This window comes from Pan paniscus, chromosome 19, assembly GCF_029289425.2.
Source record: "Pan paniscus chromosome 19, NHGRI_mPanPan1-v2.0_pri, whole genome shotgun sequence".
Classification (NCBI taxonomy): Eukaryota; Metazoa; Chordata; class Mammalia; order Primates; family Hominidae; genus Pan; species Pan paniscus.
Window position 1 is genome coordinate 30,974,852 of NC_073268.2, and position 27,251 is coordinate 31,002,102.

At 45.0% G+C, this 27,251-nt stretch overlaps 1 protein-coding gene across 1 annotated transcript in view; it reads left to right on the forward strand.

Annotated features, from left to right (window-relative positions):
- Positions 1 to 27,251, forward strand: part of ASIC2 (acid sensing ion channel subunit 2) — a 1,146,249-nt gene that overhangs the window by 666,093 nt on the left and 452,905 nt on the right. The window lies entirely within an intron of this gene.

Sequence of the window (27,251 nt, forward strand, 5' to 3'; positions counted from 1 at the left end):
GTGGGAAGGATAATGTCAAACTGAAGGACAGCCTTCCCCAGAAAGGACTGAAGAAAACCTATGCTGACTTCGTACACACTTCCTCTTAGAATCTTCACATCTCCATGACATGGAGCTCATCATTCCCATTTATGGTTGAAGAAAGTGAGGCTAAGTAACTTGATGAAGGCACCACAACTTGTGAGTAGCAGCACCAGCACCCAATTCACAGTTTAACAATCATGGCCTGTGCTCAGTTTCCTCATCCGTGAAATGGGAACAGTAATAGCCCTCACCACACAGAATTGCTGTGCAGATTAAATGAATTCCCGGATGTAAAACACTTAGAACCTGCTGCATAACGCACACTTAATACATGCTAGCTGTGTTATTACATTACGGGTATTGCAACTTCTAGCAAGGTCCTATTTTGGCAAGAGATCTAGGACTAATGGCAAACGCAAAATGGTTAAAGGAATTGGAGATATTTCAGCTGCCAGGGAGAAGATTGGAGGGAGACAGGATCTTAATCCTTAAATGTCCAAAAAGCCGCTACGAAAAAGATTAGACTTACTCAGCTCTTTCCTGGAAGGCAAAATTAGGGCCACGAGGAGAAAATATAAGGCATGAGATTTAAGCTTCTCACAAGAGAGACATGTCTAATGAATAAACTCCCTAAATACTGACTCCCTCTTGCCTTTCCCTCTTAAGCACAGCAGGCTGACCATGGCAGAGAGGGTCTCAGAGGAGTGAAGCATCAGACAGAGACCCTCTAGCCTCTAGTTTCAGGCCAGGCTTCTGAGAGAGGAACTTGTTCATCGGTCACTAAGAGGGATGAGATCGTTCAGCCAACAGCTTCTAACACAGGGGCCTGGCCTCCCAGAATGATTAGGCTTCTTCCAGGGTCCAAATGACTATGTTAGATCAACTCGATGAAAGTAATTGCTTATGTTCCTAATGCTGCAATTAAGGAAACTCATTAGCATGCAGTGTTCGGCAAAAATCCTTTTTTAGAGTTTTTCCTATTTTATTAGCCGCTCTCCCATAGAAATAGTCTATGCATGCAGTAAATCAGAAGCCAATATATGGAAAGTTTTCGAGGAGCCAGAAACTGTAGGAAATGTGGAAATGAATTGCAGACAGGGACAACAGCGAGGTCAAAGGCAGGGATTGGTAAATCCTCTTGACAAGTAGCCCTTGGGCCTGGGTGCCCAGCATCATGTTAGAGCCGAGGGGAGGAATCCTGTGATGCATCCCTCCCTTCCCCATTGTCTGTGTGTGTGTTCTGGCCTGAAGCCCACTTTGTTGTACACTAAAAGATCTATTCTGGATGCTTGATGTCCTGTGGGTGTGGGAATTGCAAATGAGAGATATGCAGGAAAATGACAGAAAATAGAACCATTGTGTGGAGTGGGGTTGGCAGAGGAGGACTGGAGGAATCGAAGTAGGTGCAAACCCAAGCTGCAGAGGAAGAGGAGCGGGGGAGATGCAGGGCAGTTCAAGGCAAGTGGGGAAGAGCGACCTCAGTGAACTGAGCAGAAAGGTCCCCTAGAACAGAAATTCAACAAAGGTATTCTGAATTCAGGTGGAGGTATCAGTTGGCCAAGGCTCAGGAAGGTCAATTCATAAAATAGGACCAAGACAAACACAACAGGGACAGAATTTTGATTATCCCCAGCAAAAATGCCAGATGATTTGACCTAAGACTCCATGTGGAAATTTTTCCTAAGGAAATAATTCAGCAAACACACAAAAATCTTTGTATTAGTCTGTTCTCACACTGCTAATAAAGACATACCCAAGACTGGGTAATTTATAAAGGAAAGAGGTTTAATTGACTCACAGTTCCACGTGGCTGGGGAGGCCTCAGAATCATGGCGGAAGGCAAAAGAGAAGCAAAGTCACATCTTAGATGGCGCCAGGCAAGAGAGAGTTTATGCAGGAGACCCCGCTTTATAAAATCATCAGATCTCATGAGACTTATTCACTATCAATGGAACAGCATGGAAAACACTTGCTCCCATGATTCAATTATCTCCACCTGGCCCCACCCTTGACAGGTAGTGTATTACGATTCAAGGTGAGATTTGGGTGGGAACACAGCCAAACCACATCAATCTTCATTGCAGTTATCCAGACCAGCAAATTTATCTGACCACATGGAAAGTGATGAGTTAAAAATCACAGGCCACCTAACGGGGTATCATGTAGCCATTAATTATTGTAACCAGAAAGACTATTCAACATTTTTCCAATGCTCTAAATCAAGGGTTAGCAAACTATTTAAGTAATGAGCCAGATAGTAAATATTTTGGGCCTTGCAGGCCACACAGTCTCTATAGCAATGATCTAACTCTACCTTATAATGTGAAAGTCACCATAGATAGTATGTAAATGAATGTACATGACTGTATTCTAATAAAACTTTATTTACAGAAACAGGTAGTAGGCTGGATTTGGCTGTTCTAAATGATAAAAGCAAAACACAAAATTGTCTATTCATTGTGTTGCAACTATATAAAATATAAATGCAAATAGTCCAGAAAGAAATGTTTAAATGAGGAATAGGTAGTTCAGTTAAGATCGTGGAATAAAGTGGGCTCGCGTTCTTATTTCAAGGTAAAGCCAAGACTTTCTGATTGCCTGGGTACTCAGGACTAAGATACACTCTCCAAGGACTGAGCATAAAGGGGCCCAAATTCCCATGTCCCAAACATGGTACAGTCCTGGGGAATTCTCAGTGAATGCTTGGTGAATGAGTGAACACTCAGGAAGGCTGGCTTTCACAGTACTTTGTCAGACTTGGCCAAAAGCTTGACCTGGAAGTTCATTTTTGTCTGCAGGTAGAGCAAATCTAGTTTCAGCTGGAGGTTGGTTCTGTGGCTTCATCCCTTTTAGTAGAGGAAGTGGCCCTGGCCTGGAATCTGAGGTCTTAGAGATGGAGTCTCCAGATGGGAAACTGACAGCTTCAGTGTCCAGGGCCAGTGAGCTGACTTGGGTGGGGGCTGGTGATCATGCACTGAAAAGGAAGTGTCCAAGGAGATGACAGAGGTGAGGAGACTGAAGAGAGCGAAGCAGAGCCAGTTCCATTCTGGCTGCGAGCACTGGCTTTGGAATCAGGCAGTACTGGGCTTGACTTTCAGCTCCTCGGCATCTATGGACATACCCATTCACTTCTTTGAGCCTCAGGTTCCTGGTTATATAATGGAGCTAATAATACCCACCCCTTTGGGTTGTCATGAGCATGAAGTAAGACCATGTGTGTAAAACTCTCAGCACAGTGTCTGGCTCAGAGGAAGCCCTCAGTAATGGTGGCTTTTAGTTATACAGGGGTGGGCAGGAGTCAGAGTGATAGGGCCATGCCAAACCAAGATGCCCATGTCCAAGGATCAGCCAGGGTCAGCCAGATGGTTTCCTTGCAGGATTCTCACTCTAGACTTCTGGACCATCAGGAATGGTATGTGGTCTCTTCTCTTAGGCTGGAAGGGCAGGGACTTTGAAGGCAGAACATTGAAGACACAGTGGCCAAGGGGATCATCTCATCAGGGAGGGGTTGGGACTGTGACCCATGCTACTGGGTCAGACCAGGTGAAGAGACTTGGCGAACTCAGCATCAGATCCAAGAAGACCCCATCAGAGAGGCCAACTCTGTGCCAAAGTTGTACCATCATGGGGATGGAGCGTGTCATTGGGACTGAAAAAAGGGCAAGGCTGGAGGGCCTGGGAAGTTCACTGTGGAGGTGGGAGATGCCTAAAACTCCTTCTTAATGTGGGTAGGTGGGGCTGTTCTGAGCTAAAGGCTCAGGGTGAGGTAGGGTGTGAGTTTTAGGGATGTGGTAGGGTCATAAAAGAATTCTTTACAGGAGAATCTTTTACTGTGGCACTTAAAAATAGTTAAGATGATACATTTTATGCTGTGTGTGTTTTACCATGATTAGAAATGAACATAAAATCCAACTATATATTCACCAAACATAGCAAAAGAACACAAGTACCAAAATAAACACATTTTAGGACTTGCAAATAAAAAGCATCCAAAATAAACACATTTCTGAACTTAAAAATAAAAAAGAATCTTTCACAGAATTTGATAGAGGTGACCCTGATGTGAATGCTAATAATAAAGGATATGCAGTGTGATTTGAAAAATGTTTTTGTAACGTTGGTCGGCCAGCAGAGAAGAAATGAGTTTCCTAACACTGGGGGATGGCCTGTGCGAAGGTGTGGAGGTGAGGAAGTCCCTAATTAGAAGAGCAGTCTGTCTGGAATAGAGGCATGGCAGGGAGGCAAAGGGGCACAATGGAAAGCAAACAGGGTGGGGGAGAGTGACCGCGTTTCTAATATTGCCTCTGCCTCTCACTTGGTAAACTGATACTGAGCTTTCTAACTCATAGCTCAGCTCTGTAGAAAAATAGATGCATTTTCTCAATCATTGTCCACAACTGTATTAGTCAAGGTTCTCTAGAGGGACAGAATTAATAGGATCTATGTATATGTGAAAGGGAGTTTATCACAAGGTAAAGTCTCATAATAGGCCATCTGCAAGTTGAGGAGCAATGAAGCCAGTGGTGGATCAGTCTGAGTCCCCAAAACCTCCGAAGTAGGGGAGCCAACAGTGCATCCTTCAGTCTTTTGCCAAAGGCCCAAGAGCCCCTGGCAAACCACTGATGTAGGTCCAAGAGTCCAAAAGCTGAGGAACTTGGAATCTGATGTTCTAGGGCAGGAAGCATCCAGAATGGTAGAAAGATGAAGGCTGGAAGACTCAGCAAGCCTGCTCTTCCATCTTCTGCCTGCTTTATTCTGGCCACACTGGCAGCTGGTTAGTTGGTGCCCACCCAGATTGAGGGTTGGTCTGCCTCTCCCAGTGAGTGACTCAAATGTTAATCTCCTTTGGCAACACCCTCACAGACACACCCAGGAATAATGCTTTGCATCCTTCAATCCAATCAAGTTGACACTCAATATTAACCACCACAACAACCCTATAGGAACTGCTGTGATTGTCCACATTTTACAAATGAAGAGGCCAAAGCTTAGCAAGGTTGTCACTTGCACTAGGTTACATGGCTCATAAATGGAAGGGCCAGGGTTGAAAGTCAGTTCCTCTGACTCCAAAGCCAGTGCTCTTAACTGTGCAACCTTAAGTAGATTTCTTAACCTCTCTGAGTCTTGATTTCATCAGCATCAATGTGGGGCCCCTCCTGGCTCTGGCTTTCCTAGTCACCTTGCTGGGATATAACAGGTGGTGATGATGGAGAAGTGATTACTGGAGGACTCAGGATGCCCAGCAGAAGGCTCTGAATTTAACCTATTTGGTAAAAGGGAACCATTGCAGGTTCTAGCACTTAGTTTTTAAAAATTCTTCTTGGTCCCAGAAAAAAAATTCTGCTTCACCTGGAATGCTTGTCTGGAAGTGGCTTTCAAAGAAAGCCTCACAAAATCATATCAGATGGTGTTTGTAAAAATCTTATAGGAATAATTAAAAACAAGAACCTCTTCTACTACTGCAGGATGATTTCCAAAGCCAGCCTTTCTGCATCTGCCCCTCTCTTTCCCGCCACACCTCCACCTAGGACTGGGCTGTGGTTGGGCGCTGCGCATCTCCACCCTGACACCTGCCCTCAGAGAGAAAACTCAGCACTGCCCTTGTCCTTCTCACTGGGTGGTTCTCCCTCCTGTCTTCAGAACAACATGCCAAGGTCTGAATGAGGGGAAAGCTGGCCAGCGAGAAGTGGGAGGAACAGCAGCAGCACATTCCCCCATCCTGTGTCACTGCTCAAGGCACTAAGAAGTCAGTGTCCAAGGCCCACAGGTCAACCAGGGAGCCCTTCAGGCTGTTTATGTCTCCTCAGGCCCTGTGATATATTAGGACATTCCTCCAAAACAAGGCTTTAATGAGGTGTAAGTTGTCATCTTGGAGGGTGGAGCAGTACACTCCCCAGTCCTGTCCCTGTAGGGGAATCCCCAACAAGCACTGATGAAGTCTCTTGACCACTGGAGCCAGGGCCGTAAAAGTGATTCGTCCATGCTTTCATTCAACCAGCTTTTATGGAGCTCAAACCGTATGCCAGGTGCTGTACCAGGCTCCAGGAAAAAACGTGAGTAGAGGCAGTTTGATGCAGTGAGTAAGCTGATGGACTCTGAAGCCAGATTGCCTTGGTTCAAAAGCTAACTCTCTCACAACAGCTGTGTGACCTTGCAGAAATTACTTAACATCTCTGAACTTTGGGGGCATCTATACATAAAACAGGGATCATGCAAATGCCCACAACATAGAGCTAATCTAGGCAAAGCCATGAAAACACCACCCATAGGTGTCAGCACTAGTCAGGTGTCAACCATCATCTTTATTATGTCTGGGTATTCCCGGGTCAAGGTGAGGGGCAAAGATGATGAGAGACGTTCTAGGAGCCAATGGACAGGTAGTCAGTCTGAGTCAGTGCAAGCTACAGCAAATCAGGAAGGGAGAGAGGGGATGAGCTCTGGGTTGGCAGGTGAAGCAGTGAGCTATAGGCACAGCCGTGAGGCGGGGGCAGGGTGGCAGCAAAGCAGAGACAGGAAGGGGCATGTCCCCCCTGACACAGTGGACCAGACAGAGCAGGGCCAGTTCTGAGCATGAACTGGGAAGGCTCAAGTCTGGTCACTTCAGCTATTTATTAGCAGCCGTGAATTAGCAGGTTCTCTCGGGACTGGGGTGCACCACTATACGCCAAGCTCTGGGTCAGACATTTCACGCTGAGTGTTTTATTTAAACTCCAAAATATCCCCCAAGTTCCTGAGTTCTCTTGTACTCAATCTGTCTCCCAGATTGAAGCAAGTTCCTTGAAATGATGAGGCCCTCTGAGAGGCAGGCAAGAAGGCAGCAATTGGAGACTGGATCCCACTTCATTGAGTTTAGGGGAGGTGATAGGGGTCCCGGAGTCTCACTGGCTGTGAAGAAAGATGGAGTGGCCTAAAGGAAATGATTGTGTCAGCATCTCACAATGTATGGGTTTGATGTCATTTAAGCTTAAGTACTTGAAGGATATTGAAGCACATGGAGCCTACTAACTGTATACATTGCTAAGTGGATAAAAAGTAAGTTACAAGACAGTGTGTCCAGTGGGAGCTTCACTGCTCTGAAGTCTCAGCCTCCCCTTCTTGGCCTGGCCAGGGAGGCAGTGCCCTTGGATTCTAGCCCTGATTCTCACTGGCTATTGGCTTGACCCTGGGCAGCCATTCCTAACCATGTCTGCTTTGCACTTTACTCAGGGCTTCCACGGCTGCTACATTCCCTGGGCCCTTTATCCACTCAAGGTCAGTTAGAAAGAGTCTGATGAACTGATGATGAACTCTTAGGAGCCAATAGTCTTAACCTTTTAGAACTATGCTGCTTGGACCTAAGATCAAATCATAGCCCCATGTGACTATGTTGCAGGGCAGGTGGGCCCCAAAGTGGGGCTTAGCCCATGAGGGTTCTTGGCTTCACCCAGGAAAGAATTGAAGGGTGAGCCTGTGGTAGAGTAGAAGAAAACAGCTTTCTTGAAGCAGCAGTGTTACAGCTCCATGATTGCTCCTGCAGAGCAGGGCTACCCCATACGTGGTGTGCTGACAGTGGCAGCTCAGGGCAGTTTTGCAGTCGTATTTATACCTACTTTTAATTACACGTAGGGGTGTATTATGCAGAATTTCTAGGAAAAGGGTGATAGCTTTTGTGTCGTTGCTATGGAAAGGGGCAGTAACTCCTGGGTGTTGCCATGGCAATGGTAAACTGACATGTCACACTCATGGGCATTTCTTGTGGAAAGCTGCTTCTACGCTGTCCCTGCCTTAGCTAGTCCTCAATTTGGTCCGGTGTCCAAGCCCCACTTCCAGAGTCCAGTCCCACCTCCTACCTCAGTTGGTCTGAGCTGAGATGTACTGTAAATGTTAAATACACAATTTCAAATACTTGGTCCAGAAAAATGTACAATATCTCAGTAAATTTGTTTTATTGGCAACTAGTTGAAATGACAGTATTTTGAATATATTGGGTTGAAGAAAATATATTAAAATTAATTTCACCTGTTAATTTGTAGTCTTTTTCATGTGGCTACTAGACAAAATTATCTGTGTAGCTTATGTCATATTTATACTGGCCAGTGCTGCTGCAGGGAAATGTATTTCAATGGGGATATCATTATTCTTGCCCATAGAAATGTCTTAAATGGGGGCATCTCCCAGAGTGTGGCTTTTGGACACGGGAACTTCCCTATATGCCTTGAATTGGGCTGTATAATATGTTGCTCTTTTTACTTACAAATAAAATGTGTCGGACTATATTAGTTTCCTTTTGCTGCTGTAACAAATCACCACAAACTTAATGTCTTAAAACAACACAAATGTATTCTGTTGTAGTTCTGGAGGTCAGAAGCCTGAAATCAGATTAACTGGGCTAAAGTTAAGACATCATTAGCAGGGCTGTTTCTTCCTAGAAGTTCTGAGAAGAGAATGTGTCTCCTTGCCTTTTTCAGCTTCTCCCCGTTGCCCTCATTCCTTGGCTCATCACTCCTGTCTCTCATCTCTGCTCACATCATCACTTTGCCTTCTCTCTGACCTCCTGTCTCCCTCTTCCAAGGACCCCTGTGATACCACTGGGCCCACCTGGATAACCTAGGCTAATTTCCCCATGGCAAGATCTTTAATGTAATGACACCTGCAAGGGCCCTTTTGTCATGTAAAGTAATACCTGGTTCTGAGGACTAATATGTGGGCAATTTGTGGGCTATTATTCAGCCTACCACACTTGCTGATTTCATCCCAGCTTCCAATTTATAGGCCATAAGACAGAGCATGAATAGGCCATAAGATAGAGCATGAATAGTCACCAAACCACAGTAGGATAAGTCATGGCCCTGGAAAGGAAAGTCTTTCTCCTGACTTCAGGACAGTAAAGTCCTATAATCCCAATCTTTGTGCAGAGGAGGCAACAGGGACCCAAAGAGGTTTAGTAACGTGTATGAGCTCACATAGCTAAGAACGGCCCACAATGGGGAGAAACCTCGCTCCACCTGCCAGTGCAGAGCCCCGCCGAGTGAGGCAAGGCAGTTCTTCCTCCTTCCCTTCTTTGTAAAGAGCAGTCCTCTGTGACCTTGTCTGAGGATAGAGCCCACTCGCTAAGACCACCTTCAGGTTGATGGCATTCCAGCTCCTTCGGAAGCAGTCCAGATGTGTGGCTGTATCAGGGGACCCATTGTGACAAGACTCGGGCAAAACTGCAATCAAAGGAGCAATGGAAAACTGATTAAAAGCAGATGTTGGGCTTGATGGAGCCCACACTGCAATTCACAACATGCCAGGGCCAGTGATGCTGGTTTTATTAATCAGGGATGGAAGGAAGTAACGGGCTGGAAGAGTCAGGAGGCCGCGTAGATCTGTGTGGCGTGGGGATGCAGGAGGCCCACTCAGCCACAGTTTTTCTTCTCTGAAAGGTCTTTCTTCAGCCTAAAGACTTCCCTCCCACTTCTGCCTCTTTGCCATCTCTCCCCATTCTCTCCGCCTCATTCATCTCTGTCCTTCCTAGTCACTTATTTTTAGTCATGTCAGCAGATGATTCCCCATTCACTGGGGAAATGGAGTCAAGGAAAAGAAAACACTTCATTTTAAGGAACAAGGAGATTTTGTTGCGGTGTGTTTCCACCATCTGTTCACTCACAATTCTCATTGCCAGGCCTGTCTTGAACAGGTGTGTCCGAGAGAAGGCTGGCAAGTGGCCCTCTCAGGGCCTGCCTGGGAAGGTTGGCATTGGGGGTGATGGGGTAGTGTGGGAAAAGGATGCAGAACAAGGGCACAGCTGGGGTTAGGAGTTAGAGGACCTGGGTTCAAGTCCTAGACCCAGTGTCTATTCACTGTGTGACCTTGGACAAGTCACTGAAATCCTGACCCTCAGTCTCCTTGTCTGTGGAATGGAGATTACAGCAGATATCCCCATCTCCCAGGGCTGCTGAGAGAATCAGATGAGAAAATGAAGGCGAACATATTTTTTGAATGATAAATGACTTCTCGAGAATATGGGATATTACTGGGAATTGGCACAAGATAGGGGATGCAAATCCAGTCCAAGTCTAAGATTAGGCCTGGTTAGCAGAAGATCTGAAACACTTAGGGTTGAGTTAGGTTTGTGGTGCAGAAATCAAGTGAGCTGTTAGGAGCAAAGTGGCAGAAGGTCATATAAACAGAGGGAACAGCATGGGTTTTTGCCCATGTTTGACTAGAGGCAAGTGAATACCACGCATCCTGCAGTAGACCAGAGTGTACAATGGCTGAGATGAGTCTTCAGAGGCCCAGCAGGCTGAGTCTGAACAACCACATGGAAAAAATCTGGACATCATCCGTGGACAAGACAGTCATGGCAGAGGGTTCAAGGTGGGTGACATGATCCAATTTGCATCAGAGCAATCTGGCTGACTGGAGCAAAGAGAGGACTGGAGGAGGAAACCACATGAGAGGAGAGACCAGAGCAGCAGAGAGCTGAGGGAATGTGGTCATGGATATCAGGAGAAGAGTGTTTTCTAAAGAAAGGAGAGGGCAGCAGGTCAGTCATTGCTAAGGGGACAGGTGCTATCGGCATAAAATGTATGCACTGTACTTGGCAAAAATGAGGTTATGAAGGGAAGGGCAATTTCCATGGAAGGGTGAAGCCAAGTGGCAGGGGATGGAGGCATGGATGGGAGGTAATGGAGAGGCGACAAGGCTGAGGCAGCTCGTTCAAGGCCATGTGGATAGGGGAGATAAGGCACAGAACTCTAGCCCAAGGAAAAGGTGCACCAGGTCAAGAGGTTTTCACTGTGGTTTTGTTTTGTTTTTGTTTTAAATGGTTTAAAAAAACCTTGAGCAGGTTTAAATGCAAGTGTAATGAATTAATAGAGGTGTAGAGGTTGAAGGAAGGGAGAAATTATTCAACGACTATTTCTCAAACATCTCATGTGTGCTCAGTACTGTTTTAGGCACTGGGGACACAGCAAGGACAAAGATTTGTGGACTCTATCTTCTTGTGAATGGATGATCAATGGAGCAACCTCCCCACAGAGGGAGGAAACATTGGGATTCAGAGCACAGGTCAACAAAGACGAAGGTGAAAAAGCACAAATACAGGTTAATTTGTAGGTGTTGTGCCAGGCAGTTAAGGGACTTTCTGTCTGATGATCTGCTAACTCATCTGTTGAGACTCAGGTGGGAGGACAGGAAGAGAGAAGTTTAGAAGAGAGTTGTGAAGATTTGAAATAACCACTATGAAGAGTAAGCACGCGTGAGAAAAAGAGATGGCCAGGGTAACCTCAAACAGGCAGTATTTCAGGCTTAGGAGGCATTGGAAATCATGAATTCACAAAGGGACACACCTGCAGCATTTACCCTCAGCAACTCAGGCACCAGAAAAGGTGAAAGGTGTTCAATGAATTGTGCAAGATGGGCACTTTGCAGGACAGGCACAAGAGAGATGAAGACAAGAACAAGGAAAGGTTGGTGGCTGATGATGACTAGTGGTGTCCAAGACAGAGAGGGGAGGAATTAAAAACTGGGTGACAGAAGACAGTTGAGAGGTCAAGAACTGAGCATCTTAATGAGGTCAAAGAGCAAACCTGGAGAACTAAGTGAGGGACCAGGAGGGAAAGGAAGTATGGTTGCAGTGGAAGAGAAGGAGGCGTGGGTGTTGGATGCTGCAGGTGGAGCCTCTCCTGGTGATGGTCAGGTCCAAGGTGTGGCCTTGAGAGTGGGTGGCTGAAGCAGAGAAGAGGGAAGTCTTTGGGGTAGAGGGTTTCTACAGTCCTTTGGGAGGATGGCTGGGGTGGGGATAAGGAGCCAGAATGAATCAGATGCCTAAACTCTCCATACCACCTGGCGAGCAGGTCTTTATAGAAAGTAAGGAGATGGTCAATGGTCCCCCCTTCCCCTTGCACTCAGGAAAAGCCCAGCTCCTCTCCTGGTCTTGGAGATATGACAGGTGCCCAGCCTCCCTCTCCAGCCTATTTCTTGCTTTCTGGCTTCCCTATTTCTCTGCTCCACCACCTCATGGACTTTTTCCAATTCCTCATTTATGAAGGCTCCTTTCTCCAGACTGCCATGCAGTTTGCTTCCCTGCAGACTCCACCCCAGTCTCTTCTCATGTGTGGCTCCTTCCTGTCCTTCAAGTCTCAACTGGATTTGTTACCTCCTTGGAGAAGACTGAGCCCCACCCCTCCAAATCTGTTCCTCATGTTACTATTGCTCACAGCACCCTGTTCTTTTTCTTTATGTTTATTTCTTTGTCTATTTAGTGTCTGTCTCCCCCACGAGAAAGGAAACCCCACATTGGCAGGAACCATGACATTTTTGTCCTTATATCCCCAGCTCCTTGCAAAGTGCCTGGCACACAATGATGCCCAGTACAAATTTGTTGAATGAATTTTAAAATGGAATGGGAAGATGGCATATGCCTCAAAGGATTGAGATTTGTTTTAGACATGGGTGGATTTATGGTCTGGGAATGGCTCTGGGAGTGAGGAGCATGCTTTAGAACCCGGAGATTTCTGGGGTATGAAGGCAATGCGTTCACCATGGGAAGGAGGGGCCTCAGGGGATCACCCCTATTATTTAGCACAAGGAAGCAAAGGGGAGGAGGAGGTTGAAGATATGGAGGGGATGTTTACCATGAACCAGGGTTCCGGGAGCACACAGTTTTAAAGATTGGAAAGGAGGCCCACAGGGAAAGGGTGGATTGGGGAGTGGGGGCACAGGGCCTTGCTCAGATGAAAGCTTAGGAGAGGGTCCCTTGTCTCCTTGCGAAGGCCTGGTCACAGCCTAATCAATCATGGTCCTAGCCAGGCCTACACCATCCAGCTGGGCAAGCAAGCCCCAGCACGGGTTATGCCCAGGGCTTTGACTGCATGGCTTTTGTGAATGTGGAAGGTATTTGGCCCTGGGAAGCACCTCAGAAGGCCCACTGGTGAAGAAACACCCCCATCCAGTGTTCCCTGCAATTCCTCCAGCTCCTGCAAACACAGCAAAGAAACTTAGCTGAACACTGTTGTGTGCAAGACAAACAATTTCTTTCTAACTAACTGAGTCCAAACAAGGTCTGGCAAACATCTCCAGAGACTGGGGCCAAACATGGCCACAAGAAACCCAGAACATTCACCAAAACATCACCAAATCTTATCATTTAGGCTCTTAAAAAAAATTCTCTTTTCCTCAACAAATATAGAAACAGCTCAACACATGGTTTTAAAAGCTCCTAGGGGCCGGACGTGGTGGCTCATGCGTGTAATCCCAGCACTTTGGGAGGCTGAGGTGGGCGGATCACCTGAGATCGAGAGTTTGAGACCAGCCTGACCAATATGGAGAAACCCCATCTCTATTAAAAACACAAAAATTAGCTGGGCGTGGTGGTGCGCACCTGTAGTTCCAGCTACTCAGGAGGCTGAGGCAGGAGAATCACTTGAACCCGGGAGGCAGAGGCTGCAGTGAGCCGAGATCACGCCACTGCACTCCAGCCTAGCAACAGAGCAAGACTCCGTCTCAAAATAAAATAAAATAAAATAAAACTCCTGGAAGTCATGGTGAACAGCAACCCATCCATGTACTTCCTAACAGTATTATCTTGACATGCAACCTGAACATGAAAGTTTTCTTCTAATGAAGTCCATTTTCATTAGTGGTTCGAGAATAACTTTCAAAAGAATTCTGTTTAGCAGAAGCATCTAGGAACACAGAGTAAAAACAAAGATTTTAATCCTGATCTCTCTCCACAATCCTATCACCTGATTGCAGAACCTTGGGCAAATCAATTCTCCTAGCTGGGCCTCAGTTTCCCCATCAGAAAATAAAATGGTAGAACTAGGGGACCCAGGGACTCTTCCAGCTCTCACATGCTGAGACTCTCTGGTCTCCAGTAAAATGGCTCCCATGGAATCATTCTAGAGCCACCCTGGCTTTGAAAACAGCTGGCCCTGGCAGACCAATCTAATTTTCTCCCGAAGGATTGACAGAAACTGTGCAAACAAGAGAAGCGACCTCTCAGGCCACCTAGAAGCCTTTCCAGTCAGTCTCAGATAGCATGTTCATTCATGAGCAAAGGCAGAAATGGTTTGCACATAGGACTTTTCAGCCTTAGCAGTTGGGGAGACCTCTGTGCTATTTACGGAGACCAAGAACAGTAGTTCGTGTTTGATGCTACATTGAAGTGAAAAATAAAGGGAAGTTAAACTTGGATTCCCCAGATGCCCCTTAAGCCCCCTAGCCCCTGGGCGCCCAAAGGGACACATGAACAGTTTACCCCTAAGGGGAGCAAGAGCTCTCACAGTTTGGCCAGTTGTCAGCTGTGCCCCCTCTTGGAAGCTCTGTCATCCACCTCCCTTGAAGGTAGCTCTCCGCCATTGGTGCTGTCATTGGGATATTGCCCAGCTAGGCTGCCATGCCTGACTCTGAGCCCTCACCTACCTAATAAGCTACCTTGTTCCCCTTGGGTCAGTAGGCATTTGGCAAAAGATTCTTGGTGGCATCAGGAAAAGCATCAAGATCATTTTTTTAAATCACAAAGTTACCTGCAGTTTGGCCTCTGACTAGCTACTCCTGCTTCATCCCAGGCTACTTTTCCAACCACAACCCTGTAGAATAATCAGTCTGGATTACTTGGCACATCCTCAAATGCCCTGAGCTGCCTCTAGCCTCTATGTCTTTCTCTGCCTGAAATGACTTTCCTTATACTTTGCTTGGCTGACTATAACTCATCCTTAAGACAATGCACAGCTTTCAGCAGGAAGCCTACCCTGACCATTCCTAGTGTGGGACACCATGGCCTGAGCTTCTCCATGTGAATGGCTATCTTCCCTATTCAAGAGTGAGGTGCTTGAGGGCAGGGACGTGGTCATGTTCATGTGGACACTCAGTGTCTAGGAGGCAGTAGGGACATGGTAAGGATCTAGTGAAACAAGAAGCACATGCATAAATGAATGAATTCCCCTTGCCCTCTTAAGTCAGCCACTATTTAAAGCACAGACTACAGAAGGCGAAGGCAGGAAGAAACTTAAGAGACATCTTAATGCTATGTCTTCATTTATACTACGAAGACAGTGAGGCCCAGAGAGGAAGTCATGTTAGTTCAAGCCCCATAGCCAGGCAGGGACAGAGCCAGAGCTAGAATCTCACCTCACTGATTCAGGGCTATTTCTACCACACCATGTAGCTTCCCAGTGTATTTATATTGTCCTGAAATTTGAAGTCTAGAAATTTTAAAAAATGAAGTTCTAATAGGAACTTTTAGATGTTACTGGCAGGATTGTAAATAACCATCAATTTGGGGGAGAAATTTGGTGATATTTTACATGGATAGATAGCCCACAGCATGTGACCCAGCAATTCTGAGTATATATATGTTTAAGTTTAAATGTCCTTCAATAAGGAAGTGGATAAATAAGTTGTGATAAAGCTATACAATGGAATAAGATTTAGCAACCAAAATTAATGAAATAGAGCCAGATAGACAGATAGATGTATAGTATACATAGTATATATACACACACATATACATAGTATACACACACTGAGATTATATAGTAGTATAGGCTTGTTCTTGGACTACTGTTTTTGGTCTCCAAAAATAACGTAGAGGTCTCCCCAACTGCTGAGGCTGAAAAGTCCTATATGCAAACCATTTCTGCCTTCACTCATGAACGGGCATGCCACACGAGACTGACTGGAAAGGCTTCTGGGTGGCATGAGAGGTTGCATCTCTTACTTGCGCAGTTTCTGTGCACAGTCCTTCGGGAGAAAATTATATTGGTCTGCCAGAGCCTACTCTTTTCATCTGGGCCTCCCACAGGGACACATGAACGATTTGTCCCTGAGGGTAGCAAGCACTCTCACCATTTGGCCAGCTCTCAGCTGCACCCCCTCTTGGAAGTTCTGTCATCCATCTCCCTTGAGGGTAGCTCTCTTCCATTGGTGCTCAGTCCAAGAACTGAAACACACACACACACACACACCCCTGTACATACATACATATATATATATATATATATATGCACACACACACACTCTGCAGAAGGTTTTCTATATGAGCTGAAGGATTTTTTTAAATGGCAGCATTGCTAATAATAGCAAAGACTGAAAAGTTTAAATGTCCATCTATAAGGAAGTGGATAAATAAGTTGTGATACAGTCATACAATGGAATAAGATTTAGTAACCATAATTACTGAAGTAGAGCTAGACATGTCACCATAGTTGTAGCTCAAAAGCATAATGTTGATTATAAATGGGATGGTGGAGGTGGTAGTGATGGTGGTCACGTATTCCTAAGGTCTCTGGGACTGAGAATAGGAGAAACCCTCCTGGCATGATATACCACAGGTCCTCCGGTTAGGTCCTTGCTAGAATGGTTTCTATGGAACTGGCAGTGTTCTGCGCCACATACTTAAGCGTGTGGACTATGAAGTCTAAAGTCAAAGCTGCTCCAGAATTCAGTGATGTCTGGTGACAGTTTCATGCTTTTCCTTACTTAGTGAACAGGGCTACCAAATAATAACCTCCCAGCCTTTCACTTTTCCTCTCATGATGTCGGTGTAAGTCTGGAAATTTTGATAATTATAATGATGCTAGACATGGAGAATGGATCAAAATTGCAAGAGAATTGCCAGCGTTTATGGGCAGCAGCTGGAGATCATCAGATGGCAAGCATTCACCCCAGGAAGGGAGGAGGAGACCTCCAGGGTATGGGGATGGGGGAGGGCTGCAGCAGCCACCTTTGCTTCTGTTTCTGATAAGGCCGCTTGCTTTCCCTCATAGCAAGATTACAGGGATGCGAGCAGCCATGCTGTTACACTGAAAAAGTGAGGAGCTGCAAAAGACTTGGCAATTACTGCAATTTTGGGTTCTTATGAAATTTCAGTGAAAGCCACTCTTCTTAAATCAAGAGTGAACCAGACATCGTTACTTAACCCCCATCATTAGAAGGAAGTCAATAAAAAGTCCTAAGACTATGTCCAACCAACAAAGCCAAAACAACAAAACATTCACATAACGTTGAGTGCAAAAAGCAAGATTTTAAAAGGATATTTATAATGTAATGGTAATTATTTAAAAAAATTTTTAAAGCAGTGATATCTAGGAAAAGTGTAAAAAACACAGATAGGTGAACACTCACTAACTTCAAAATAGTGTTACAAGGAGGAGTAGAAGTACAACATATGATTCCATTGTATCTGCAATATTTTATTTCTTTTTTTAAAAAAAAGACATGAAACAAATATGGTAAAATTTCAACATTTGTTAAATACTGGGGGGTGGGGATGTGGGTGTCTAATTTTTACTCTCTGTAAGTTTCTGAATGTTTAGGTAGGTTATGACTTTTCGAAGGGCAGCAGAGAGTTCCAGGAAAAGAAGAGGGGAAAGAGTGTCTCAGGCTGGGTTGGGGAGTGGAGATGAAAGATAGCAGTTCAAAGGCCAAGAAGAGGGTGTTGAGTATTTAGGAAAATGTGCACTTCCTAGCATTGGTGGAGGTAGGAGAGTAACAAAAAACCATCCTGGAGAGGATTGGAGGTGGACAGCCTGGAGGCAGGACGATCAACTCCAGCCCTTTGAACTGGAGAGTGCAGCGCAATCAGGTGAGATAGAAAGGACTGGTGGGAATTGCTCACTTCCGGCTAGGGCTCCCAAGTCCTACCTCTAACCATTCTAAGGTCACACGCAACCATATTTAGTTATACCCCACACACTGTACATACTGCATTTGTCCCTCCAAACCCACTCTCCACCCTCTGTCACCTTGCCCTCTGCCGTAGGAGGCTGGCCTTTGTGGACTAAATCAACAGGCTCCCTTGCCCTTGAGCTTCTGGTCAGGCCAGACAACAGGGAGCACCCAAAAATGTCGGAGGGAAGAAAGGGCAAAGTTAGGCTCCCTCCTTGGGAGGTTACCTTGGGCTGGTTGTGTGCCTGCCCCTCTCAAGGTGGCCTGCTGTGCACAGCCCTCTGTTGCTAGGTTCCAGGATCAGTTCTCTTCCCTTCCCCCTTGAATCCCTGGCCTTAGAGGTGGTGACAGCCATGCTGCTGCTGGTTACACCCATTCCTTTCTCACTAGTCCCTTTGTAAAGAGGCCTTGCTTAAATTACGTTACTCTTAGTATGCCACCTGTTTCTTTTCTTTTTTTCTTTGGTGGGGGGATGCAAGGAGTCTTGCTCTGTGACCCAGGCTGGAGTGCAGTGGTGCAATCTCAGCTCACTGCAACCTCCACCTCCCAGGTTCAAGGGATTCTCCTGTCTCAGCCTCCCGAGTAGCTGAGACTACAGGTGTGTGCCACCACACCCAGCTAATTTTTGTATTTTTAGTAGAGATGGGGTTTCACCATGTAGTCCAGGCTGGTCTTGAACTCCTGACCTCAGATGATTCGCTTGCCTCAGCCTCCCAAAGTGCTGGGATTACAGGCGTAAGCCACCACATCCAGCATGCCATCTGTTTCTTGTTAGGACTCTGTCTGACTCAAAGTCCTGTCCTCCATTAACCTCTGAACAGCTCAAGGACAGAGTAGAGGTCTGATTTATCTTTGTATACCAGGTACCTGGCTAGAAATCTGGCACATTTTGCCTGACCAAAACATAATTGACGAATGAATTTTAAAATGGTATTAATGAGTGAATGGGTGAAGGGGGTGCCCTCATGGGTATGTGATGGGGGGTGGACAGGCCTTGGGATCTTTGGAGCAAAGAAAAAGGTGGTTTCAGGAGAAAGATCTGGAGAAAGAAAAAATGTGAAAGGATAAAAAGAAAACCTCACAATACTGGAACACCTGGAGCTTGGCAGGAACGGGGCTAGGTTCCTCATTTATTTCTCATTCATGTCCAGAACATCATGAGGTACTCAACCCATAGACAGGAACCAGAGTTTCAGAGAGATTCAGTAACTTGCCCAGCACAATGTTCTCGTGTTCATTCCACCTCTCCATGTCATGGGTAAATCTGATCTACTTCCTAACTCAGCCTGCAAGCTCTTCCTTAAGTGTCCAGAAGCCCGGCGTGGTACTCATTCCTGCTTGATGCATCCCCAAGTCCCCGCCTCCAAAGGCTGGCATTTCTTGGCTCAGGGGGTGCCTTGTCTAGGCTGTCATTTATAGCAGAGTACCTGGGGTCTGATCTCCATTCATTCTGCATCCTTCATCTCAGGAATAAATGTCACTGGCATTATTACAGTGGTAAGCCGACGGGATGTTTATCCACCCAGTGCTTTTCAAACCAATTAGGTGGATTTAGTGCTTGGATGAAGGCTGCAGAAACCAGCATTCTCGCCTGGAGAAGGAACCGAACAGATGGATATTATGCCATAGTCCCCCATGCCAGTCCCTGCCCCAGGGCCTCCTTGGCTAGAATCAGATCCTTCCTGCTCAAGAAATTAGCCTCTTTTTCTTTACAGCCTGATCAAAGCCAGCAGGAGCCAAAGTAAACAGGCAGCAAGATGGTACTTATTGATTATTGCATGCCTATGGCCAGACTCTGTGCTCCCGGCTGACTCATTTATTCATCGTGGCAACCATACCAGGAAACTATTAGTATTCCCATTTTACAGCTGAGAAAACTGAGCTCATTTGCTGAGCTATTTGCTTGAAAAGTACAACAAATAGGCCAAGATTACCACAGTTTTGAGGCCAGGATTAGAAGTCAAGATTAGGGCCCAGAATTCCTGGACTCCAACCCCCTAGCCAAAACCCCACCACCCCACCAAACTCATCGCTTGTCAGTTACCAGAGTGGCTTCAACATCTCACCTCCTTCCTGGCCCCTGCGTGCCCCATGTTTTCTTGTTTCCTTCCTTCTCTAGGCAAGCACCTCCATCCAGCCAGAAGCCAACGTGGAGTAATCATTCCATTGCCAAGATGTTCTGCAGGCTCTCCCCAGGCAGCCTGTCTGGATCGCCCATGGTTATCATCTCCACTTTGAGTGAAGAGATCAAAGGATCTCATTAAGAGGCAAGAATCTGGCGAGGTCAAAGGAAGATGAGTTTTAGAGCTCAGACAGACCTGGTTTCTGCTCCTAGCTGTATAATGACTGTATAAAATTGCAAAACTCACCTCTCAGCATGTGCATCCTCCTCTGTAAGATGGTGCCATAATCCCTACTTTCTAGGGTTGTTTTAAAGATTAAAATGGTAACTTACACAATGTGCCCAGTGCATGGTGGATGTTTAGCAAGCAATCCCTGTTAAAAAGTCCCTGGTGTGGTCAGGGACAGTGGCTCACACCTGTAATCCCAGCATTTGGAAGGCCAAGGTGGGTGGATCACCTGGGGTCAGGAGTTCGAGACCAGCCTGGCCAACATGATGAAACCCCATCTCTACTAAAAATACAGAAATTAGCTGGGCATGGTGGTGAGCACCTGTAATCCCAGCTACTTGGGAGGCTGAGGTGGGAGAATCGCTTGAACCCAGGAGGTGGAGGTTGCAGTGAGCCAAGATCACGCCATTGCACTCCAGCCTGGATGACAAGACCAAAACTCCGTATCAAAAAAAAAAAAGAAAAGTCCCTGGTGTAAATTCCTGGGTTCAAATTTCAGCTCTGTAAGACCTTGAGTGAGTTGCTTAATCTTTCTAAGCCTCAGTTTCTTCATGTGTAAAATGAGGAAATACTATCACTTCATACACCTGTTGAGAGTGTTTCATTAAATTAGATAATGCATATAAATGGTTTAACACAGTGGTTGGCATACAGAAACTATTCAATAGATATTTGTTATTAATACTATTAATATTATCAAAATCTTCATTGTGGTTAAATAAGAAATGTGACACATTTGCATCCTCTTAACACATATTTCTTGTGTTATACTTAGATATTGTTATTCTCTCAAAGTCTGGCCATTCCTGTGGAGAAAAGGCAGTATCTCCTTCCATAAAGATTCCTTCTTTCCAGTAGCCAAAAATGATTACTCCCCCCTCTGCACTGTCATTGTACAATACTAACAACATAGTATTGTAGTATAGCTATTTACAGTATGTGTGTCTCCTCTGCCAATAACTGTGAGCAATTCAAGTACAGGCGATCAAATCCAATTTATCTCTTCATTTCTAGCATCTCACCTCTTACTATTTCTAACACAAATGATTTGACTCAAAAAAAGAAGAAAAGAAATAATTAATGAAGTCCCACAATATAAGGCCTATGTTGCTGAGTTTCTAAAAAGCAGGTGTCATTAGTCGACAGCTAACCCATTCAAATGAGCAAATCCCATGGCCAGTCAGTGAGCTCAACAATCCCAGCTAGGTAATTTCTCCTAACTCAAAAAGGTCTTAGAAGAGTTCTCTCACACTAACGATCACAAATTGCTCCTGTGAGCAATATTTTTTTTTCAAAAATAAAGCTGACCAAAAACACGTAAAGGACAAACGTGAGCCAAAGCCATTGTCTGAATCTAACCACAGTGAGTATTGGAGGGAATTACACAGAACATGCTCAGACCTCCATTGTTCTCTGAGCTACCTGGCCTGGTGTGACCAAACCATATCTTTGCTGAGCACAGGTGGATTTGCCAGGGGTTAGACTCAGAGGCAGAAGATAAAAAGATCCAGAATACATTCCTGAAAACCCGTAGGCAGGGGAAATGATGTACAAGATTCAGGAGAGTTATACAGATTTGATGTAGAAACAGAAATATAACTGAGAAGCAGGGCCCACAGGGGAAGTAGAGTCAGGTGGAAGCAAGTACAGAGACTACAGGTGAATGCTGTGAACTCCTCTGTCATGTCCTTATTTCACCTGTATGGGCAGGTAGTTTCAAGGTGATTGGGTGTGTGTGATTTCTGAAAGGTCCAGGATAGAGAAGCATGCATTTGTTTTCAAAAGCATTTCCAATCAAGGGCACCTCTTAGCTCTGAGTCCCACTATCCCAGCAAGAACTGAAGAGCAGGTGATGGCTTTAGTGATTACAGTGATCCACAGACTCATAGCATCAGCATCACCTGAGAAGGTATTAGAAATGCAGAATCTCAGGCCTCACTCCAGACCCCTGAATCAGAATGTTTGAGGGAAAAGTCCAGGAATCTGTATTTTAACAAGATCTCCAGGAGATTTTTTAAGCCTGCTAAAGCGAGGAAATGGTTTAGTTTATTTGGCTCTTAACCAAAAACGCTCATCAGACTCACCTGGGGGGCTTTATCACTATACAAGCATGCAGGTCCCATGCCCAGGGCTCCTGAAATAAAGGGTCTAAAAGGGATCTGGTCACAGGCAAATTACATGTTTCCTTGGTGCTTTAGAAGTGCAGATTAAGTTTCCGAGCATTAGTTTAGAGCCTTGTCCATTGGTTTAAGACCCACGCCCACAGTTTATGGTGTCCTGGCTGGAGTCTGCTATTACCCTCAATTACAACTCTCCTACATGGCCTAGTTCAGACACCAGCTGCTCTGTGAATCCCTTCCTGACCTCACTAGTCCACATGAGTCATTCCCAGCTCTGAGTCTCTGCAGCTGCTCCATGCATGTTCCCCATTTCAGTGCACATTCCATTCTGCTTTGTATTATGCATTATTACTGGTTGTGCATTTGTCCCCCTAACTAGATGTTAGCTGCCCCCCCTGACCCCCAAAGTCCAAGCTGTTACTCATCTTGTTTTCCTATAACACCTACCATAATGCCTGGCACATTGTAGGTCCACAATACCTTAGCTGCTACATTGAAATTATTGCAAAATCCAAATTCTTCACTCTCTATCCTCAAGGTTAAGTAGGTATCAGGGAATTGACTATATTTCCTCTTCAAGAGTGAAGTATGGGCTTCCCTGTATACTTTTTAATATGATATCACATCAGCTCCCTCAGCTAACCCTGAAGGGAAGTATGGGTGCTATTATTATGACAATGTCATTCCAGGAGCTCTTGTTCCTCTGTTCAGGGACACAGCTAATGAGTGAGAGTCAAGTCCACAGCCGAGACTCTTTGCCATTGTGTCTTTTGATTCTCTGCTGGCTCCAGAGGGTCCGTGCAAGGATTACTCATGATGGTCACGGTGTCTGCTGGAGTTCCTGCCTGTACCTCCGTGTTCCTCTTCCTGCAGCTTTAGGAGTAACTGGAAGCTAGAGGGTGGGCCTAACAAGAATCCCATGGTGGTCTGTGTCCAGGTACTTGTGTGCTGTGGAACCTGCAGGGCCTTAGGCCCAGCTGCACAGGCCAGGTCAGGACCCCTGCCTACTGCCCCATTCCTCATGGTCTCTGCCCTTGGGTTGGCCTGGCTCCCTGCCCTGAAGCACAGCCTGCCTAGCCTAAGCCCACACACTGGGCTTTGTCCACCCCAGTCTGTGCTCCATGGGTCTCGACCCTGCTCCTTGCACTGCAGCCCTGTCTCTAGCTGTGGCCTGGTTCTAAGGCACTCCATAGCACCTGTCTTTGCCAAGTGCTTCCTTCCACCATGTCTTACCCACTGCTTAGGCCCTTCTGGGTTGGCAATGCCAGAAAGCATCCTGCCAACTTTGCATACCCACTTAGGTATTGCAAACAACTCTTGGCTGCCTCCCTTCTCTGGGGCCCAGGCCTCCGCCAGGCTCTTTCCGTAACTACCCTGACCTCCTTCCCTTATTCACTAACTTGTTACATATGCCCAGCATTCCCCATTCTCCAGTCCGCAGTGTCCATGTTTTTACCAGATTCCTGATCCTGCCGTTAGCCGTACCCTGAGAGAAAGTCAAGAGCCCTTCACTCTGCAAGCTCAGCAATGAATTTGCAATCAAAAAACTTGAATTTGACACCTGACTTTGACTTTTACCAGCTGTGTGCCCTTAAAGAACATTGCTTCTTATTTTTTTAACCCTCAGTTTTTCTTCACCTGTTTAAGTGAGAAGTATGTATGTGTGTGTGTGGGGGGGTATACATATATACAAATATATATAATTTATATTATAAAGTTGTGGTGAGGATTAAATGAGATAATATGTGAAGAGTTACATCATAATTATAAAGCATCCTGGAAAAAAAGTATCATGAAATTACTATATTATTGTTCTGAAGCAGAGAGAAATATAATTTTTCTTTTATTAAATTGTGTTTTAGAAGTATATAATACAATTAAAATGTTTTCAAATCAAAGGAACCAAAACAAAATGTTATTAAGCTTAAAGGAGCTAATTTTTTATTTAATCTGGAAGATTAATCCTTTTCAGAATCTTCATCCCTGGATACACTGCTTATTACTATCTTCTTCCATCTAGAATACAGAGGGGAGAACATGGAGATGGTCTTTGCCTCCTCAACCACGGCCATCATCTCCCATTTCCATTGTGCTTTGATGGCTGATTTATTTACTCATTTGGCCAATAATATTCTGGAAACTTGGAATCCATCGTGGCTGGGGAGTGGAATAGAGGGTACAGCTATTTATGAGTTCCTCTGCTTCTCTCCAGTAGTGTCTCTGTCATTCATATCTTTGAGTCTTCCGTCTTGAGAACCAAGGAAGAGCCATCTGATATGTCTAGAAGCCTGCTGGTCTGAGCATCTTAGTCCTGGATGAGATCTGTCCAGCTCTCTGGCCCAGTCTCCCCACCACTGCGGGCATATAACTGTCAATGAAAAGGGTCAAATGCTGTAAAATATTTGAAGAGATTTATTCTGAGCCAAATATGAGTGACCATGGCCAATGCACAGCCCTCAGGGGATCCTGAGAACATGTGTCCAAGGTGGTCAGGCTGCAACTTGGTCTTTTACATTTTAGACATCAGTCAATATATGTAAGATGTGCATTGGTTTTGTCTGGAAATGTGGGACAGCTAGAAGGTGGGGGACCTGCTTCCAGGTCATAGGTAGATTCAGAGATTTCTGATTGGCAATTAATTGAGATAATTAAGTTATTCTCTAAAGACTTAGAATCAAGAGAAAGAAATATCTGGGTTAAGATAAGGGGTTGTGGAGACCAAGGTTTTATCATGCAGGTGAAGCCCCCAGGTAGCAAGGGCTTCAGAGAGAATAGATTGTAAATGTTTCCTATCAGACATAAAGAGTCTGTTCTAGCAGTAATTCTAAAAGGGAGGAGGGTATAATGAGGCCTCTCCTACCTCCTCCTTCCCATCATAGCCTGAACTAGTTTTTCAGGTTAACTTTGGAATGCCCTTTTCCAAGAGGAGGGATCCATTCAGATGGTTGGGGGACTTAGAATTTTATTTTTGGTTTACATAACCTACCCCAAGACAGCTCATAATTTTCTCACCTTTTAAAGCCTTTGAGAAAGTAAACTTCATATTTCTTCACTTTGATAATTGTCTCTGAATTCACCCATATTTTTAAACTTAAAAAAAAATTTTCAAGGCCAGGCACAGTGGCTTATGCCTGTAATCCCAACACTTTGGGAGGCAGAGGCAGGCAAATCACTTGAGCTCAGGAGTTTGAGACCACCTGGTCAACATGGCAAAACCCTGTATCTACTAAAAATACAATCTACCCTTTGTCAGATAGGTAGATTGCAAAAATTTTCTCCCATTCTGTAGGTTGCCTGTTCACTCTGATGGTAGTTTCTTTTGCCGTGCAGCAGCACTTTAGTTTAATTAGATCCCATTTGTCTATTTTGGATTTTGTTGCCATTGCTTTTTGTGTTTTAGTCATGAAGTCCTTGCCCATGCCTATGTCTTGAATGGTATTGCCTAGGTTTTCTTCTAGGGTTTTTATGGTTTTAGGTCTAACATTTATGTCTTTAATCCATCATGAATTAATTTTTGTATAAGGTGTAAGGAAGGGATCCAGTTTCAGCTTTCTACACATGGCTAGCCTTTTCTCAGAACCATTTATTAAATGGGGAATCCTTTCCCCATTTCTTATTCTTGTCAGGTTTGTCAAAGATCAGATCATTGTAGATGTGTGGCGTTATTTCTGAGGCCTCTGTTCTGTTCCATTGGTCTATATCTCTGTTTTGGTACCAGTACCATGCTGTTTTGGTTACTGTAGCCTTGTAGTATAGTTTCAAGTCAGGTAGTGTGATGCCTCCAGCTTTGTTCTTTTTCCATAAGATTGTCTTGGCAGTGTGGGCTCTTTTTTGGTTCCATATGAACTTGAAAGTAGTTTTTTTTTTTCCAATTCTGTGGAGAAAGTCATTGGTAGCTTGATGGGGATGGCATCGAATCTATAAATTACCTTGGGCAGTATGGCCATTTTCACTACATTGATTCTTCCGATCCATGAGCATGGAATGTTCTTCCATTTGTTTGTGTCCTTTTTTATTTCGTTGAGCAGTGGTTTGTAGTTCTCCTTGAAGAGGTCCTTCACATACCTTGTTAAGTTGGATTCCTAGGTATTTTATTCCCTTTGTAGCAATTGCGAATGGGAGTTCACTCATGATTTGGCTCTCTGTTTGTCTGTTATTGGTGTATAAGAATGCTTGTGATTTTTGCACACTGATTTTGTATCCTGAGACTTTGCTGAAGTTGCTTATCAGCTTAAGGAGATTTTAATTTTAAAAAATATTTTTAAGCATTCTTTTAAAAATACAATCCAGTTAGTGCAAATAATCCATATCCTACTTAAATCTCCCATCCCAGAATCCCAGTGCCCTGATATCAAGAAGTTCTTTTCTAAGTCTGACTATACTCTCTCTGGCTTTATCCTGAGGAAACTTTCTCAAGCTAGTCCTTACAGTTTTTAAGACTTGAATCCAACAGCTACCAAGAAAAATACTCTGGTAGAGAAATTTTCTACACATCTCCACATAAGTTGGGCACAAAAGATGGGAGAAAGCTAGAGGACCAAAAATCAGGAATCTCCCTGTGTGGCTAGGCATTAATCTCTTCCCCTCTCCAGATTCCAAATCATTCATTCTTCAAGGAAAAGGGACAGATCTTTCCTGTTCTGAATAAGTTACCTATCATCAAAGCCCACACTCAGGCCAGGCGTGGTTGCTCATGTCTGTAATCCCAACACTTTGGGAGGCCAAGGTGGGTGGATCACCCGAGGTCAGGAGTTCAAGACCAGCCTGGCCAACATGGTGAAACTCTGTATCTACTAAAAATACAAAATTCAGCTGGGTGTGGTGGCATGCGCCTGTAATCCCAGCTACTAGGGAGGCTGAGGCAGGAGAATCGGCTTGAACCCGGGAGGCAGAGGTTGTAGTGAGCCAAGATCATGCCACTGTACTCCAGCCTGGGAGACAGAGTGAGACTCCATCTCAAAAAAAAAGAAAAAGAAAAAGAAAAAAAAAAAGGCCACACGCAAAGATCTTCTACTCATTTCACTAACTTACCTGAAGGGACTTAAGAATGTATTTTCAGCCCAAGGAACAATTTTCCTGTTGAACAATTAGGAAACTTCAGCATTTGGAGGAAAGCATTAGA